This window comes from Nycticebus coucang, chromosome 14, assembly GCF_027406575.1.
Source record: "Nycticebus coucang isolate mNycCou1 chromosome 14, mNycCou1.pri, whole genome shotgun sequence".
Lineage (NCBI taxonomy): Eukaryota > Metazoa > Chordata > Mammalia > Primates > Lorisidae > Nycticebus > Nycticebus coucang.
The window spans coordinates 4557882-4575670 of NC_069793.1; the positions used below are offsets into that span (position 1 = coordinate 4557882).

Here is a 17789-nt window from a genome sequence, read left to right on the forward strand (position 1 = left end):
CCTCCCTTCCCACACTCTCCCCTTTCCCCATATTCTTAGGTTATAACTGGGTTATAGCTTTCATATGAAAGCCATAAATTAGTTTCATAGTAGGGCTGAGTACATTGGATACTTTTTCTTCCATTCTTGAGATACTTTACTAAGAAGAATATGTTCCAGCTCCATCCATGTAAACATGAAAGAGGTAAAGTCTCCATCTTTCTTCAAGGCTGCATAATATTCCATGGTGTACATATACCACAATTTATTAATCCATTTGTGGACTGATGGGCACTTGGGCTTCTTCCATGACTTAGCAATTATGAATTGGGCTGCAATAAACATTCTGGTATAAATATCTTTGTTATAATGTGATTTCTGGTCTTCTGGGTATATACCTAGTAGAGGAATTATAGGATTGAATGGCAGATCTGTTTTTACATCTCTAAGTGTTCTCCAAACATCTTTCCAAAAGGAATGTACTAATTTGCATTCCCACCAGCAGCATAGAGGTGTTCCCTTTTCTCCACATCCACGAACACCCGGCTGTTTTTGTTGTTGTTGCAGAGCACTCACAAATATTTTTAAAAAGCAGTTCTAATGAAGCTACAGAAGTTACTAATGATTTCTGGGGACAAGAGAATGTAGGGAGACTACTTAAGAGACTAGTGAAATAAACTGGAGAACTAGTGGCTTGCAGCAGCACACGTGGCAAGAAGTAATTGGTTTCAGGATCTTTTCTGAAGGTTTTGCTGATAGTCAGGACATGCTGACAGACTGAATGTGGATATGAGAGAATGAGTACTCAAATATGCCTCCAAATGGAAGAATGGAATAAATATTTAGGGAGGTAACAAAGAGTACAGGAAGATCAGCTTTGGGTAGGGTTTAGAGAGAATGAGTTTGGTTTTGGTCATTTTTCTTTTCTTTTTTTTTTTTTTCAACTTTTATTCTTTTTTGGTTTTGATCATTTTTGAGATGCCCATTAAAAGTCGAAGTAGAGTATGCAGATGAATATATAAGAGGCCTGGAGTCCAGGTCCAAGTCGGAGACAAAAATTTGGAGTATTAATGGTATTTCAAGCCATGGGACCAGATGAAATCATCCAGGAGTGAGTACAGAGAAAAGGAACCCAAGCACTGAGAGAGCACTCTAACAAGATGAGGAGACTGCAGCATAGCATAATAGAAAGGAGTAACTAGTGAGGGAGGAGGACCAAGAGCAAACCAAGAATCAGGCTTCAAGAAGGGACTGATTAACTTGGGCAAAGGCTGCACATGCCCAGAAAGCAAATATCTTTCTTTTATGAGTGGAAAGGATGGGCTATTGACAATCTGTGTGCCTTGCTCAGAAACAGCAGAGAACTTCTGAAGTGGATATAATGTCTTGAGACTGTAAGGAAGACAGAAAGGGGTTTGCTTAAGAAATAGACAGAGGGGGTGGCGCCTGTGGCTCAAAGGAGTAGGGCGCTGGCCCCATATGCCAGAGGTGGCAGGTTCAAACCCAGTCCCAGCCAGAAACTGCAAAAACAAAACAAAACAAAAAAAGGCTAGGTGCAGTGGCTCATTCTGACTGTTCACAAAAATGATGCAACTAGGGTCTAAGGAAATGCAATTGTTATTACCCTCTGAAATGGGCAGCACCATTTCCCTGAGTGGTTTACCCAAACACTAAAGTCAACAGGTAAGGTTCACTTTATGTGATCAACAGCACACACTCTAGATTTTAGCCCCAAATGTAAATAAAAAGGAGAGGCAATTTTTTTTTCTTTTTTTGTAGAGACAGAGTCTCACTTTACCACCCTCAGTAGAGTGCCATGACGTCACAGGACTCACAGCAACCTCCAGCTCTTGGGCTTCCGCAATCCTCCTGCCTCAGCCTCCTGAGCAGCTGGGACTACAGGCGCCTGCCACAACGCCCGGCTATTTTTTTGATGCAGTTCTGCCGGGGCTGGGTTTGAACCCGCCACCCTCGGTATATGGGGCCGGCGCCCTACTCACTGAGCCACTCACTTTGTCACCCTCCGTAGAATTCTGTGGCGTACAGCTCACAGCAACAAACTCTTGGGCTCAAGTGATTCTCTTGCCTCAGTCTCCCTAGTAGCTGGGACTACAGGTGTCCGCTACACTCCTGGCTATTTTTTTTTGTTTGTTTAGCAGGTCCAGGCCAGGTTCATGTGGCCAGCATGGTGGTTCAAACCCACCAGCCCTGGAGCATATGGCCAGCACCTTAACCACTGAGCAACGGGCACCCCAAAGGAGTGGCAATTTATGATCGATGTAAAGCTGCTAAAATAAGAATTGTATTTATTTACCTATTTATATTGGAGACAGTGCCATGCTACTGCCTAGAGTAGAGTGCAGTGGCATCATCATAGCTCACTGCAACCTCAAACCCTAGGCTCAAGTGATCCTCCTGTTTCAGCCTCCCAAGTAACAGGTACTAAGATATGTGCCACCATGTCTGGCTGATTTTTCCTTTCCTTTCTTTCTTAAAAAATACAGACAGGGTCTCACTATGTTGCTCAGGTTGGTCTCAAACTCCTAATCTCAAGTGATTCCCCACTTTGACCTCCCAAAGTACTAGGATGACAAGTGTGAGCTACTGTGCCTGGCAAAAATTGTATTTAAAGGAGAAAATATTTCAAGAATTAAAGACGAAACTCGTAATCATATTATAGTACCACTAAGGAAAAAAGCACCACACAGAGGACTACCAGGATACATACCAAAATCATCAATACAAGTGGCTATCTTTGGAGGGATGGGACTTTAAAAAATATTATTTTTCCCCCAAATGTGTACAGTGAACATACTTACTATTTATAATCAGAAAAAAGCCTTAATATGTTGGATAAGTTTCAAAAGAATGCAGAGTTGTTTCACAGAAAATGTGCTAGACTCAGGTAATTTGGCCCCTCAACGAATGTCACAACCATTCTCTTTCCATAGTCCCTAGGTAGGATTATAAATTGTTAAGTGGCTTTTGAGTTAACAGCCTGTTCCCAAGTTGAGAACGCTGGTTCCAATTTCTTTTCACTTAAAGACAGGAGTTACTTTACTTATGGTCCTAACATGATCCAGGATTTTTCTTTTTTTGAGACAGAGTCTCAAGTTGTTGCCCCGGGTAGAGTGCCGTGGCATCTTAGCTCACAGCAACCTCCAACTTTTGGACTCAAACCATCTTCTTGCCTCAGTTTTTCTTTTTGCTATTTTTAGTAGAGGCGGGCATCTCAATTTTTGCTCAGGCTGGTCTCGAACTTGTAAGCTCAAGCGATACACCCTCCTCAGCCTCCCAAAGTACGAGGATTATAGGCATGAGCTACCTCGCCCGGCCACGAGCCAGGATTTTTAAAAGCTCTGTCAGAAAAATAAAAACACTGACTGGAATGGACTGTCAAGATTTTTAACCTAATTCCTGTGACATTACCAAAAACTCTCCAGCCAGTTTATGTGTTGAACTTGTTTACAAGTAGTTTATCTTAGAGAAATTATCCAGTGGCAGGGAAACAATCCTTAAGTGGATGAAAAGTTAAGACACATTTTTTTTTTTTTTTTTTTGGGCTGGGGCCGAGTTTGAACCTCCAGTATATGGGGCCAGCGCCATACTCCTTTGAGCCACAGGTATCGCCCAAGCCACATTTTTAAAAAGCAAGCTCTACACCTGCGGTGCATCTCACAAGCGTACATGTGAAACTTAGTAAAAGTAGAATATAAATGTCTTAACACAGTAACTAAGAAAATGCCAGGAAGGCTATTTTAACCAGTGTGATGAAAATGTGTCAAACAGTCCATAAAACCAGTGTATGGTGCCCCATGATCGCATTAATGTACACAACTATGATTTAATATAAATAAAAAAAAAAAAGCAAGCTCTACCCTGTAAGAGGACTTTTGGAAATCTTTATTGACAAAAACAAAGAAAATATGTTGAGTGATTCAGCTATAATTTGGTAAGAAAACAATGCAACACACCAAAGTGTTAAAGAATGTTATCTTTGGAGAATGAGATTACAAACAACTTTGACCTGTTTTATGTTCAATTTCGCAAAATAAGACTGACATTCTTCCTTTGGGATGCCATTCTCTCCCTCCTTTTTCCCCCTTCATCTTCCCTCTCTCATTTCCTGCTCTCTTTCTCATCTCTTCTCCCCACTCTCTCTAACATAAGTTTATATATATGTATTTGGAGACAAGAGTCTCACTATGTCACCCTCGGTAGAGTGCCATGGCATCACAGCTCACAGCAACCTCAAACTCTTAGGCTCAAGCAATTCTCTTGTCCCAGCCTCCCTAGTAACTGGGACTGTAGGTGCCTACTACAACATCCAGCTATTTTTTTGTTGCAGTTGTAATTGTTGTTTAGCTGGCCTGGACTGGGTTTGAACCCGCCACCCTTGGTGCATGTGGCTGGCACTATAGCACAGTGGTTACGGTGCCAGCCAGATGCACTGAGTGGATTTGAACTGGCCTGAGCCAGCTAAACAACAATGACAGCTGCAACAAAAAAATAGCTGAGTGTTGGCAGGTGCCTGTGATCCCAACTACTTGGGAGGCCAAGGCAAGGCAATCGCTTAAGCCCAAGAGTTTGAGGTTGCTGTGAGCTATGACACTACAGCACTCTACTGAGGGTGACGTAACAAGATTCTGTCTCAAAAAAAAAAAAGTTGGCAGCTTCCTACACAGGTCTTTGAAATGAGGATACCGTCAACTTACTAAGCAGTCCCTGCCCAACCCCACTCCTCTAGCTACCCCATGATTTTCTTACACATTTTAACCGCTTACATTTTTCATCATGGTGCTTATTACAACTGTACTCATTTTTTGACCACTTACTTGATAACATCTGATAGCATCTACTTCTTCACTACAGAATAAACTAGCTAAGATACACTTTTTTTTTTTTTTTTTTTGAGACAGAGCCTCAAGCTGTTGCTCTGGGTAGAGTGCCGTGACATCACAGCTCACATCAACCTCCAACTCCTGGGCTCAAGTGATTCTCCTGCCTCTGCCTCCCAAGTAGCTGAGACTTCAGGTGCCTGCCACAATGCCCGGCTATTTTTTGGTTGCAGCCATCATCGTTGTTTGGCGGGCCTGGGCTGAATTCGAACTCACCAGCTTAGGTGTATGTGGCTGGCACCTTAGCCACTTGAGCCACAGGCGCCTAGCCTAAGATACACTTTCAAGTCACTGGAACCTTGCACAATGGCCTAATATAGGTCCATTCATATTACATCCCTATTCTATTCCCAAACCTAACTGCTATAAATACGCCCAAGTGGTTATTAGTTCTTTTTCCCAAATCTGAAATTACAAAACGACTCTAACATACCAAAGAATTCCAAATCAGTCTTTATCAATGGCCATTCCAAATTCACCTGCAATGAATATACAATATATTCAAGTTCCAAGGAATCCTGTATCAATAATTATAGAAATTAGGCCACTATAAACCCTAAAAAGTTATCAGAAGCATTTGTGATCAATATTCCGTCATAAGGCTGTAATACAGTTTTTGACAGGGCAATTGCTCAGCTGCCAATTTGTTAGAAAACTTCCATGAGGCTCGGTGCCGGTGGCTCAGCAGCTACGGCACCAGCCACATATATCAGAGCTGGCAGGTTTGAACCCAGCCCAGGCCTGCCAGACAACAATGACAACTACAACCAAAAAATAGTTGGGCGTGTGGTCGGCGCTTGTAATCCCAGCTACTTGGGAGGCTGAGGCAAGAGAATTGCTTAAGCACAAGAGTTTAGGTTGCTGTGAGCTGTGATGTCACAGCACTCTATGGACATAGTGAGACTCTGTCTCAAAAAAAAAAAAAAAAAAAAAACTACCATGAATTCATGTTCCTACTTATAACCTTAAAATTTACTGCTATAAATATTTTTGTCAGAAATAAATCTCACTTGAGATGAGAAGCTAGAGGACCTGTCAAGAGTACTTCAACTACTGCTAGTGTTATGAAAGGAGAAAAACCTTGGGGATTTTTGTTTTTCTGAAAGCAGAGTAAGACACGAGTTATCATGCTAATTGGGTATGTAGCACCATCAACACAATAGCAAATAGGTCTCGATACTTGTAAAACAATTACAAATGTCCTTGTTATGATTAAGCTGTCATTCCTATTTCCTTCTCTAGCATTTGGTCCAGCTTCAGACAATTCAACAGCTTTCCCAAGCACCCTCTGGTGGAAATGCCCCCACCGGACCTCCAAGGGAATGAGGCCTGAAAGTGAGCAATTTATACCAAGGCATAATTATGCGCCCTTTCAGGACAAAAATGATGGCTAGAGATAACATCACTAGTTTTGAAAAATATTGGATCATACTAAATTGGTCAAGCTATTTGCTAGAAAGGAGACTTTAGTATGCTAAAAAATGGCCCCCAAAGACATCAGGTCCTAATCTTTGGAGCCTGTAAATTTCACCTTATGAGAAGAATGGTCTTCGAAGATCTTATTAAACTAAGGACTTTGCGATAAAAGATTATTCTCAAATATCCAAGTAGGCTCTATAAGCGATCCCAAATGCCTTTATAAGAGGGAGAACTGTCACCTCAACAGAAAAAGAAAAGCAGAGATTGGAGTGATGTGGCCATAGGTGAAGGAATGAGCAGCCAGCAGCAACCAAAGCACCCCTACAGCACAGCCCTGTCAACATTCTGACTTTGGCCCAGCAACACCATTAGCACTTCTGGCCTCCAGAACTGTGAGAATAGATTTCTGTTATTTTAAACCACCAAGCATGTGGTAATTCGTTACAGCAGCCACAGGAAACTATTTATTAGAGAAATGTTGAACAGTCATGACACTTCAAAAACAAAATTCCAGTGTGTCAAAGAAAAAGGATTTTAAACACTTTCAGAAACAATGCATCTAAAACAACTTTTAAAATTCATTTTTCTTCTTCAACTGCAGGTCTGAAACAGCTGAGTTACAGGAATCTTGAAAGCTGGCTTCTCACACATCTAATTACTCGCACACTGTACTAAACTAGATACGATTGAATTTCTTTATATAAAAATATAAAATTGTTTTACAATAAAAACTATCAGAATTTTTCATGTAGCAGATCATTTTACCTAGTGAAAGACCCACTACAGGTGAAGTTTCCAATCACACATTTACAATTTTTACACTTAGTTGGCTACCGATCTACACTCAGACACAAATAAACTCCCCTCTGACTACCTCGTTATGGAAAATACTGCTTCATCCTTGCAGATCCATGTTCAATAATGTTATCACTGTAAAGGCTTTTATATAAGATTTCATGTCTCCATTCATCTTATTTTTAAAATAAAGTTTTTAGCTAGTGAGGTTAAGGGAAATTACACAAAAAACTCACAGAACAGAAAACACCTACTTTCCATCTCTCCACATTTGATACACCTGCTTACCTAGTAGTGCCTATAACTAAAATCAAGGATGCTTTCGTGGTTACCATTTCATCTAAGACCCAGAGAGAATTTCACTTTTCTGGAAACAGATGCCACCAAGTGCTAAGTGTCTGCAACTACAGTCTTTACAGCTCAGAAACTACAAATAGATCAAAAGAACAGTCTTGCTGCATCAAAACAAGGATGAGGAAAAACTTCCAAAGGTGACTCTTGACCTGAACCTCTGGGGCCAAGTCTGAGTCTGCCAGCCTGTGGATTCTGCAGGATGCAGCCCACATTGTGGTTAAGGATGTGACTTTGGTATCAAACACTTGGACTCCACTCCCACTACACCAGCAGTCTCTAACAGTGTTCACACTGCATTAGTAAGATGAAAAGAGGGCCCACTTCCTAAAGTCTCCAACTGCCTCCTCTTTTTAAGTAACTAACATTATTCACAAAACTGTAAACAATCAAGTAAAGATTTCTCTTCCACCATTACCTTTCCTACCCTAACTCCCACAAGAAAATCACATCACCCTAATTTTTGAAAAGTACAAGCTTTAAAGAGAATAAAAAAGATTGAAAGTGCTAATTATAATACAGAACTGAGCATCACTTCTGTTTTTCCTACTGTCCCTAAATGGAAGTAATGTGATTCAATGTATATGATTTAAAAATCATACCAAATACACCTCATATACAACACACAGAGGCACCACAGATTTGGGGACAATGGAATTTAGTTTGTTGTATATCTGGTAAAACATTTTTCTCTTCTGTAACTCCATTTTTAAAAAACACCAACAGGGTGGCGCCTGTGGCTCAAAGGAGTAGGGCGCCGGCCCCATATATCAGAGGTGGCGGGTTCAAACCCAGCCCCGGCCAAAAACTGCAAACAAATAAAAATTAAAAAAAATAAAAACACCAACAATCAATGATAACAGCTCCACTTAGTGTTTCCCATACTCATGCTATCACTTAATTCTCTCACACTACAAAAGTAGATACTATTTTTTTGTTACACATGAGGTTGGAAATTCCCTCAAATGTGCTCTGGAAAAAGATTCCTGTAGTCGGAGACCATGATATTAGAAGCAGAGAGACCAGTCAGGAAATCAAATGCAACAGCTGATGTGCATGGGAAGAGGGAAAAGCTGGTGTTTGAAACACAAGCATGGCAAAATTGGCAGCAAATTAGATATAAGTGGGTGAGGAAGAGCAAAGAATTCAAGTCTGAAATATGTAGGTGGGGCAAAAATTCTACTTTGGGAGACTACAATAGACTGCCATAACCACAGGGAAGACAGAAGGAGCAGGCTTGCAAGAAAGGTTTGAAAGACTGGATTTGCTAAGTTTGGGGAGCAGGGCACCATACAGGTAAAGATATCATAAGCTATTAGAATTCTGAAGAGATTGCATTAATAAAAACACTAGTTTATCAAGCATTTCAACATTATCCCAATTCACTACAAAAAGTCTGAAATTAAAAGAAACCAGCTCAGGGAGATGTGTTTACTTGTTCAAAGTAATTCCCTTCTTCTGAGCAATACACGAAACAAAAAAACACTTTTTGATAAAAAGTATTTAACATGGGCAGTTAAGGAGAAAGGGGAGGAAACAGAGAAGGAAATGAAAGATGAGCAAGAGACAGATGAGTACTGCAAGGCAGCAGGGCACTTTCAGTGTGCGGGGACATGTGCTGTTAAGTACCCACCTAGCTTAATCTCTATTCATGATACAAGTGAGGGACTGAACGCCACACACATGATCTGGCAGTCCTGAGCACAACAGAGACCCTGTCCCAGCTCTAGTGTTCTGGGCACCATTTTACATGGTTGCATTACAATGATCCAAGAACTGTGCCAATCACTTTATGTGCATCATATTATTTCCTTATGCCACAGCTCTTTAACAGAAACACACTATATTATTGTCACCCCTATTTTTATAAATGAGAATAAGTCTTAGAGAATTAGGGTAAAAAATAAAGCCAAAGCCAAGTTGAGACACAGTACACCCTTAACATCATGTAGGAAAGCAATATAATCCTGACTCAAATTTGTAAACACACTTTGCTCCATATTTGAAGAATAAGAACCTAGAACAAAATAAACAAGGCTCCTGATTTCAAGGAGCTGAGTATGCTGTGGGAAGAGAAACAAATAAATGTGCAACTATGAATTGTCATGAGAGCTATAAAAGAAACAAATAGGATGTTAAGAGAGAGAATAATATGGTAACAGACTTTAAATTGTATGATCAAGGAAAAATCAAAATCGTAGATATAAAAATGATCACTTTTGGGGGGTCAAACCCCTCTTGGGATTCACTTATATCCACCAAACAAATATTTTCTGAGGCAAGTGAATTTGTCTAAAGCTTCCAGGACCTCCTTTTGTAAAGGGTAGAGAGAAGGAGCAGACATTAAGTTAGCTGGGTACTCAACAGCACATGTCCCACGCACTAGAAGAGATGTACTATGGCTTCTCCAGCCTGGACTCCATTCGATCACTGGCTGAAGGATCCAGCCCCCTTTACTTCTCATCTTCCTATGAGCAGGTTATTAAAAATACGTATTTCTCCCCACGATGCACCATAAGCATTTCCTTGAAAATATTCCTCATGTGTTAAACTATATCAGATACTTCAACCTTGTTAAACAAATCAGACAAAACGATTCATTCTGCAGACCCAGAAACCTCACAATTCAAAAAACATTTATCAACCAACCTACCGGAAGCCAGCAGGCACTGTTCATGGTGCTGGAAAAACTGGTGACTAACAAGAAACACCAGAGGGCGCACATGAGCTTCTATTTTCAGGAAAATTGTTCAGGGTTGCTAAACAAGTGGGAACCAAAACCAAAGGACAGCATGTGGAAAAAACTGGGTATCTGAAGAACAGGGCAGATGGGTACAGAGTAGAAAGCAGAATGACCCTCCATTAAAGAGGTTTTTTGCATAAGGCTTGAGAGGCAATCCCAGTGTCAGAGGTATGGGGACCAGCTGTTCCCATACAGGTAGCACAAGTTAGGTGGTGCCTTGACACCTGTATTAGATGTTAAGTTGGTTCACCCTAACACATGTGATGCAAGATTCACTAGCTCAGCAACTCTAGGAAGTAGATGAGACAGATATTATCACCATAAATAAAGCTAAAGCTCATAAATGAACTGCCTTCTTGGAACAAAGTGCTATTAAGTAGTAACACTTGGTCTAAAACTCTCACATTTAAACTGCAGCTTGGGGTTTACTTCAATACTTGAGCCACATGTGTCATTCATAAATAAAGAGGCTTGTTGCTGGGTGAGGTGGCTCACACCTGTAATCCTAGCATTCTGGGAGGCCGAGGCAGGTGGACTGCTTGAGCTCACAAGTTCCAGACTAGCCTGAGCAAGAGTGAGACCCTGTCTCTACTAAAAATAGAAAAACTAGCCGGGTGTTATGGCAGGTGCCTGTAGTTCCAGCTACTTAGAGGCTGAGGCAGGAGGATCACTTAAGCCCAAAAGTTTGAAGTTGCTGTGAGCTATGATACCACTGCCTTCTACCCAAGGGGACAAAGTGAGATTCTGGCTTAAAAAAAAGGCTTGTCACTGGCAAATGCTATACCTTGGTCTATTTATTTTTTTCTTTAGTATGCTATTACACAGAAACTGAGACATTTTGCAAAGATGCAGCTGGCATGTAGCAGCCATATTAAGTCTTAATAATCAAGCCCCTGGGAATCACTGATACATACTCTGGTCTCTCAATTCTTCTTTTTTTTTTTAGAGACAGAATCTCACTTTATTGCCCTTGGTAGAGTGCCGTAGCATCATAGCTCACAGCAACCTCCAACTCCTGGGCTTAGGTGATTCTCTTGCCTCAGACTCCTGAGTAGCTGGGACTACAGACACCCACCACAACGCCTGGCTATTTTTTGTTGCAATTTGGCTGGGCCAGGTTCGAACCCGCCACCCTCAGTATATGGGGCCAGCGCCCTACCCACTGGGCCACAGGTGCCGCCCTGGTCTCTCAATTCTAAAACCCAACTGAGTGTAACCCATTTCATCAATTTAATGACATTGGGGGGGGGGGTGGAAGGTGATAAAATTACATGAAACATGCAGATGAATAAGCAAGCCAATTAGAAAGGTATCAAAATATGACAATTTTAGCATAAGAACACAGACTAGCATTTAAATGTAAAAATTTAAGTATAATTTAGGATTGAAGTAACTTCAGAGACTAATGTTTACTCATTTTACAGATGAAGAAACTGAGATCTGGCCCTATCAATGTCTTATACAAATAGTAACATAGCAGAGATTGGAATATAGATATTCTTATTCCTATAGACTCAAAGATCCTTCAACTATTCCCAAAAGTATATTTATACAACAGTCGTAATCTTACATAAGGCCCTAGAAGGTTGCCTGGTGCTTGGGGTTCTCTCATACAGATATCAGCTAGCCCCAAATTGACCCTATGTAAATATAACAGATCTCTCTAGTATACTTAATAAATACTACATAGTCCATAGTATGAGACAGTGAGGGGAAGAAACAGGGTCCCTGTGTTTAAAAACGTGTGGAAGGGGGGCACCTGTGGCTCAGTGGGTAGGGCGCCGGCCCCATGTATGAGGGTGGTAGGTTCAAACTTGGCTGTGGCCAAACTGCAAAAAAATAAAAAATAAATAAAAACGTGTGGAAGACTCTTAACAATTAGAGTGTTCTAGGGCTGACACAGTCCTGGCACTCCTGCCCATGGAGAAGCAAAGCTCATACATGGTACACAGAAACATGAAATAATGGAATCACAGTGATTTATCTGAAAGGATTTGCTCTGTAAGCCATGGGAAGGGAGCTGCGCAGATGCCACATACACAAATCTCTTTGTCACACAACGCAGTCATGTATTTATGTCCTATAAACCCACAAATTGATACTCAGGTAAAGAAAAATCAAATTCAGTCCCAGATTTATATGACCCAAGGGAAAAACTACAAACTAACATCCTTTACCCACAAAAACTCCCTGCTCAGGATATATAAACCTAGGATTCTCCCCCTTCCGCACAGATCTTCTGCTACCCCCTACCCATCTCCAGCTTCCCCAGGATTGCCCACTGGTATCTGCTACAAGTATGGAGAGTTCAGAGCAGTTCCATGTGTATTAAAAGGCAGATGAAAATACAGGCGAGAAGCCTTGAAAATGATTTTGAAATAAATTTGGTTTCAAAGATTATGGTTAATGAACTGAGCCCTGCTATCTTCTTGAAGACTAAGTTATAATACTCCTTTCACTCTCAAACTAAGTTTTAAAAAAAGTCCTTTTTTTAGGAAAATGCATTAGAATGGGCATTTTCAAAAACTAAATACAGGGGCAACGCCTGTGGCTCAGTGGGTAGGGCGCCAGCCCTATATACGGAAGGTGGTGGGTTCGAACCCGGCCCCAGCCAAACTGCAACAAAAAAATAGCCAGGCATTGTGGCAGGCGCCTGTAGTCCCAGCTACTCAGGAGACCGAGGCAAGAGAATCACCTCAGCCCAAGAGTTAGAGGTTACTGTGAGTTGTGATGCCACAGCACTCTACCGAGGGCGATAAAGTGAGACTCTGTCTCTAAAAAAAAAAAAAAGAAAGAAAAACTAAACACAAACTACCAGTTAAACTCATCAATTTGGAGATGAACAGATTAACACATTCATCAAGTTGTCTAATGAGCACCTACTCTGTACCCCACCCCCCTGGGCAGAAGAGATAAATAATAACAGAATCAAACTCCCAAGAAAGGAGGGGGGGAGAAAAAACACACAAATTAATATAATGTTATAATCACTCAAGGAACAGAAGATGATGTATTCTTTTAAGTGGGCCAGCCCTGAACGTGTGTTTAAGGGGAAGTGTCACTAGGAGACAATTCTCACTGGGCCTCTCTGAAGCAAGAGAACACACTGGGGAGGAGAGAGGGGTGCAGGACGCGGTACTGGGGAGCCAGCGCTGCTAGAGTTTCAGAGGGAGTAGAATGTAGAAAACTTAGATACTAAAAACTGAGAAGTGGGCTGCAGTTCCCACACATGCCAAGGTTAGAAGCGTTTGTGGACTTTAACCTTGGAATATAGGGAGCTCCAACAGGGATGGGGCCACACCTGTGATTCAAGTTGCTCAACACAATGAACTTGTATCCATATAGCAAGTAACATTTTATGAATTTCAACACGCACAAATTATATGAGGTTTCAGGCAAAAAACGATTTTGTCCTCCCTTTTCCGAACATTTATGTTTTCACTAACTGCCAAGAACTACGGGCGTGTTCTCAATAAAGACAAAAGGGAAAAAGTTATAGCTAGCAACTGCCTCCACAGCTAAGATCAGACCTAAGGCGTTTAAATCCAAAAAGGTCCAGGTGAACAGAACTACAATTAATCAAGTTAACGCACCTGCCCGCTGTTCTAGCTAACTTTCCCCTTAGAGCCAATTTCATTGGGCAAGTTCTTAAAAATAACTTTAAAGAACTCATTTTCAACCTCCCAACATTCGTGAAGTTTCAGCGCTCACTGGGTCGTTAAGTTACGGCTCCAGAACGGGGTCAAACGAACCGACACGGAGACAGCGAGCGTCTCAGCGCCCAGTTTGTTTCCACCTCATTCCCGCAAAGTGGGTCGAGTTGTCACTGTGAAAACACGTCCCTTGCCCCTCTCGGAGATGGGGGTGACCTGCCTCACTTCGCTATGGGACCAAAAGGGCAACGGATAAAGGCACAAAGGGGAGAGGACGCGACCCGGCCGCAAGCCGGGACGGCGTCGAGGAACAGGGACCTGGACAGCGGGCGCGGGGGGGGACACTCGACGAGAGGCTCAAACCAAAACAAAAGTGAGAAGTTCAGCGCGGCAGAGGGAGCAGATTGGGCGAGACGGCTCACGGCTGCCCATTGGAGAACAAGGAAACCGGAGTCCCCCAATCGCGAGCGGCGGGGCTGCTCCCCTCGTGCGGCCGCGGCCCGGCCCCGACACTGCCCGGCGGCCGCTACCGCTCCCTTCCGGCCGCGGCCACCACTGCAGGCCCCGCGCCGGCTCCGGCCCGCCGCGGCCCCGCCCCCGCGCAGGCCACCGGGCCCCGCGGCCCCGGCCTCCCCGCCCCGGGCCCGGCAGCCCCGCTCCGGCCCCCGCCCGGCCCCGCACAGCCTGCCGGCCCTGGCGCCCGAAGCCGCCCCCCGCGCCGGGGCCTGCCCCTCCCCCGACTCACCGCCGGAGCGGCCCAGTCCTCCTCGGGGCGCGTCCGGGGCCCCACCGCCCCGCCGCTGCGATGAGGGGGCCGCGCTGCCGGCCCACACCGTGCCGCACCCCGAGAAAATTAATCACCAAAAAATAATTCCAGAGAAAAATGGAGAGTAAAATCCAAGATGGCGGCGAGGGCCGAAGCACCGCCCGCTCCGTCCGCTGTCGGCAAAAACAAGTCCCAGCTGCGGCCGCGGCCCCCGCCCCCACCCGCCGCCGCTACCGCGCTCGCTGGAGCTCAGGCGCCTGCGCCCCCCGTCTCGGCTCGTCGCGCCCGGGCGCCCCCGTCCCACCGTCCCCGGGGCTCACCTTCGCCTCCCATACGGCCGCGGGGTCCGAAAAGAATCCACCGGCTTCGGCGCGTCACGTCCCGGGTGCTCGCGCCGCGCAGTGTCGCCTCGGGTCTCGAGCGTCCTCACCTCATAGTCCCGGAGCCTCGCTGGCCGCACCGCAGACGCGTCGCCGCCCCCGGTGAGCCACCCGGACACCGCCCGGGATCGGTGGAAGGATACAAAAAGGAGTCCCACGGACTCGACGGCGGAGGGACACCACGCCGTGCCGCCAAGAGCGTGCGCGCGCCCCCCGCCCGCGCCGGCCGGCTCGGAGGCTCCGACAGGGTTCTGGGGGGGAGGGGGGGAGGAGAGCGAGAGAGAAATAAGTTCCCCACCGGTGATCCCGACGGCGGAGGGACAAAAAGAGCGAGTTGTGTGGGGACGAGACCGGTCGTTGCCGTCGCTTCACCTCGCGGCGGAGGGATCCACTGTGACTGCTCGATGGTCAGGGATCCGTCCGCCTCGCTGCCCTTTAAATCGCGGCTGGAGGCGGTGTCTCCGTGCGCCTCACGGGCGCCACCTAGTTCCCGGGGTTGTTCTCGTGTACCTGCGTCCCTGTAAGGCCCCGGCGGGCCGCCCCCTGCCCAGGCCCTCGCTCGCACGCACCTACCAGGGACAGCTCCCCAGCCCGAGGGGCTGCGCGCGGGACGGGGACGCGCCTCGCCCACTGCGCCGCCTGGTTGCGCCAGGGGGAGGTGGCCCCGGGAAGGCGAGTTTCTTTGTTGTGGGAATGGGTGTCGCTGGAGGACGATCCACCCCGAAGACCTTGTGGGCAGCCTGAAGTTACTGCACTCAGGGCGCGCGTTGCCAGCAGCCCTTGAGCGTCCATCGTGGGCCCCTTCTCTCCAGCTTGGCACGCCCGGCGCATCCCCGAGGAGTTTGGTCAGCCCTGGAGGGTCCTGACGGGGGTGTCGCATCTGAGAGTGAGGACTTACAGAACATCAAGTAGGGGAGCAACATGCGTCCGGCCTTTTACTCGGCGCTGCTGTCGGCCATCTCACTCCTTAGGCAGACCCCGGAGCGGGGGCACTGTCGTAGTTCCCAGTTTACACGTAGGGAAACTGAGGGACAGATAAGTGGGGTGACCTCTGTGACAGCTAGTCAGGGCTCGAGGTAGACCTCTTATCCCCCTGATAATACTGGTGGAAAACACAGACACGAATAGATACCGAAGCGAGTGCCAAGGACCGAAGGGGAAGTTGAGGTTGCCACTGGCGTGTGGCTGCGCGGGACTGGGGCTGGACGGTGGGTGGGGTGTGTTAGGAAATGGAGGGACAGCAGCGGCCAGCACCCTGGGAGTGGGGGCAGACAGGACAGTCGACTTAGGCGGGTTCCAGGCAGAGTCTCAGCCTGCTTGGGCCGTTCCCTGCATCTCCAGGGCCTGGCGAGGTGGAGGGTGTGCATGGCCACCACAGGGACTGTCCCTCAAGTCCAATTAACACCAGCACAGAGTGCTGAGTTCATTTTCCCTCCCTATTGGCCTTGAGCGTGGGCTTGATACTCGTTATCCTCTTCCACAGATGGGAAACTGAGGCACAGTGACTTGTCAAGGGCATATGGCTAACAGAGGCCGAGGCAGGGCTGGATCTTCCAAAGCAGAGCTGCCCTCTCTGCCCTGATAGTCCACCTGTCTCCTCCCACCCCGGCTGAGGCGGGCAGTCCCGCCATCTTGGGGCACACTGTGCTGTGCTTCCTGCTTGTTCACTCGGGAAGCAGCTCTGTCTGCGGCAGCAGAATCCACCCTGCCACGTCCCTCTGAGCAAACACAACTAACAAGTGGCTGCTTTAGGCTTACAATTTCTGGGCTTTTTTTTTTTTTTTCAGACAGTCTCACTTTGTTGCCCTGGGTAGAGTGCAGTGGCATCATAGCTCACAGCAACCTCAAACTCTTGGGCTCAAGTGATCCTCCTGCCTCAGCCTCTCAGTAGCTGGGACTGCAGGCACCGGCTAGTTTTTCTATTTTTATTAGAGACAGGGTCTCACTTTTGCTCAGGCTGGTCCGGAACTGCTGAGCTCAAGGAATCCAGAGTGCTAGGATTATAGGCGCAAGCCACCATACCCAGCCAGTTTCTGGTTTATCACTAAGCTTTCCAAAGTTGTCATAGTGGTTGGCTCCAAATACTAAACTTTTATCCCAGAAATGCCAAGACTTCCTTTGCCCCCAAATTCCCTGAATGCACACAGAGACAAGCACCGGAGAAAACACTACTTGCCCCCGGTAGGCAGCCGTGGCCCCAAGTCGACCAGGGTCTTGGCAGTCAGGTCCCAGGTGCGACCACCCCTGGGTAGCCTTTCACAGCCCCAATGCCAGTGTCTTTCCCATGCTGCACTTCCCAGAACCCACCCCAACTGAGCTCTGCTTTCCATACTCCCTCCAGGCTGAGACCCAGACCCCCACTCAGAGCCCCATATACCAAGATGCTGGCACCTTGATTTATTCACTGCCCAGTGCTAGGCCATGTGTCCTGGCATTGTCTTGCAAGGGAGTGGGCTGTCACACAGCCTGGCAGGGACTCAGCTGAGGGCACCCAAGTGCAGCCTCCTCTCTGGCTCCCCAGTGTTATGTCCGTCCCTCCCTCAGCCCCCTGCACTGCCTCCTGCTCTTCCAGCCTCGTGGAGAGGCTGGGTGGGCCAGGGCTCCAGCTCTGGGGAGATTCCCCAAAGGACAGAGACCAGTCGGAGGCATCCTCTGCCAGCTGGCAAGGCAGGAGGAGGGGCAGGAAGTGGGTGACTAGGCACCTGCCTAGTCCCCACGTGACAGAAGCCATTGGCATTGACACCATCAAGCTTCAGGATGCCCTCAAGTGGAAGAGCTGAGCCATAGAGGCCATAGGGCCCCCAC

General features: G+C 46.1%; 1 protein-coding gene across 5 annotated transcripts in view; it reads right to left on the reverse strand.

Moving 5' to 3' along the window:
• The window catches only part of KMT5B (lysine methyltransferase 5B), a 61308-nt gene extending 46096 nt beyond the window's left edge, over positions 1–15212 (reverse strand). For 2 of the 5 annotated variants that reach the window (XM_053561207.1, XM_053561205.1), the window contains exon 1: positions 14584–14785. The gene's annotated coding sequence lies outside the window, so the exon portion shown is untranslated. Of the gene's footprint in view, positions 1–14583; positions 14786–14924 lie in introns of those variants that run through there. The other 3 variants (XM_053561206.1, XM_053561204.1, XM_053561209.1) reach the window with 3 other exon arrangements.
• Positions 15213–17789: the final 2577 nt, after the last annotated feature.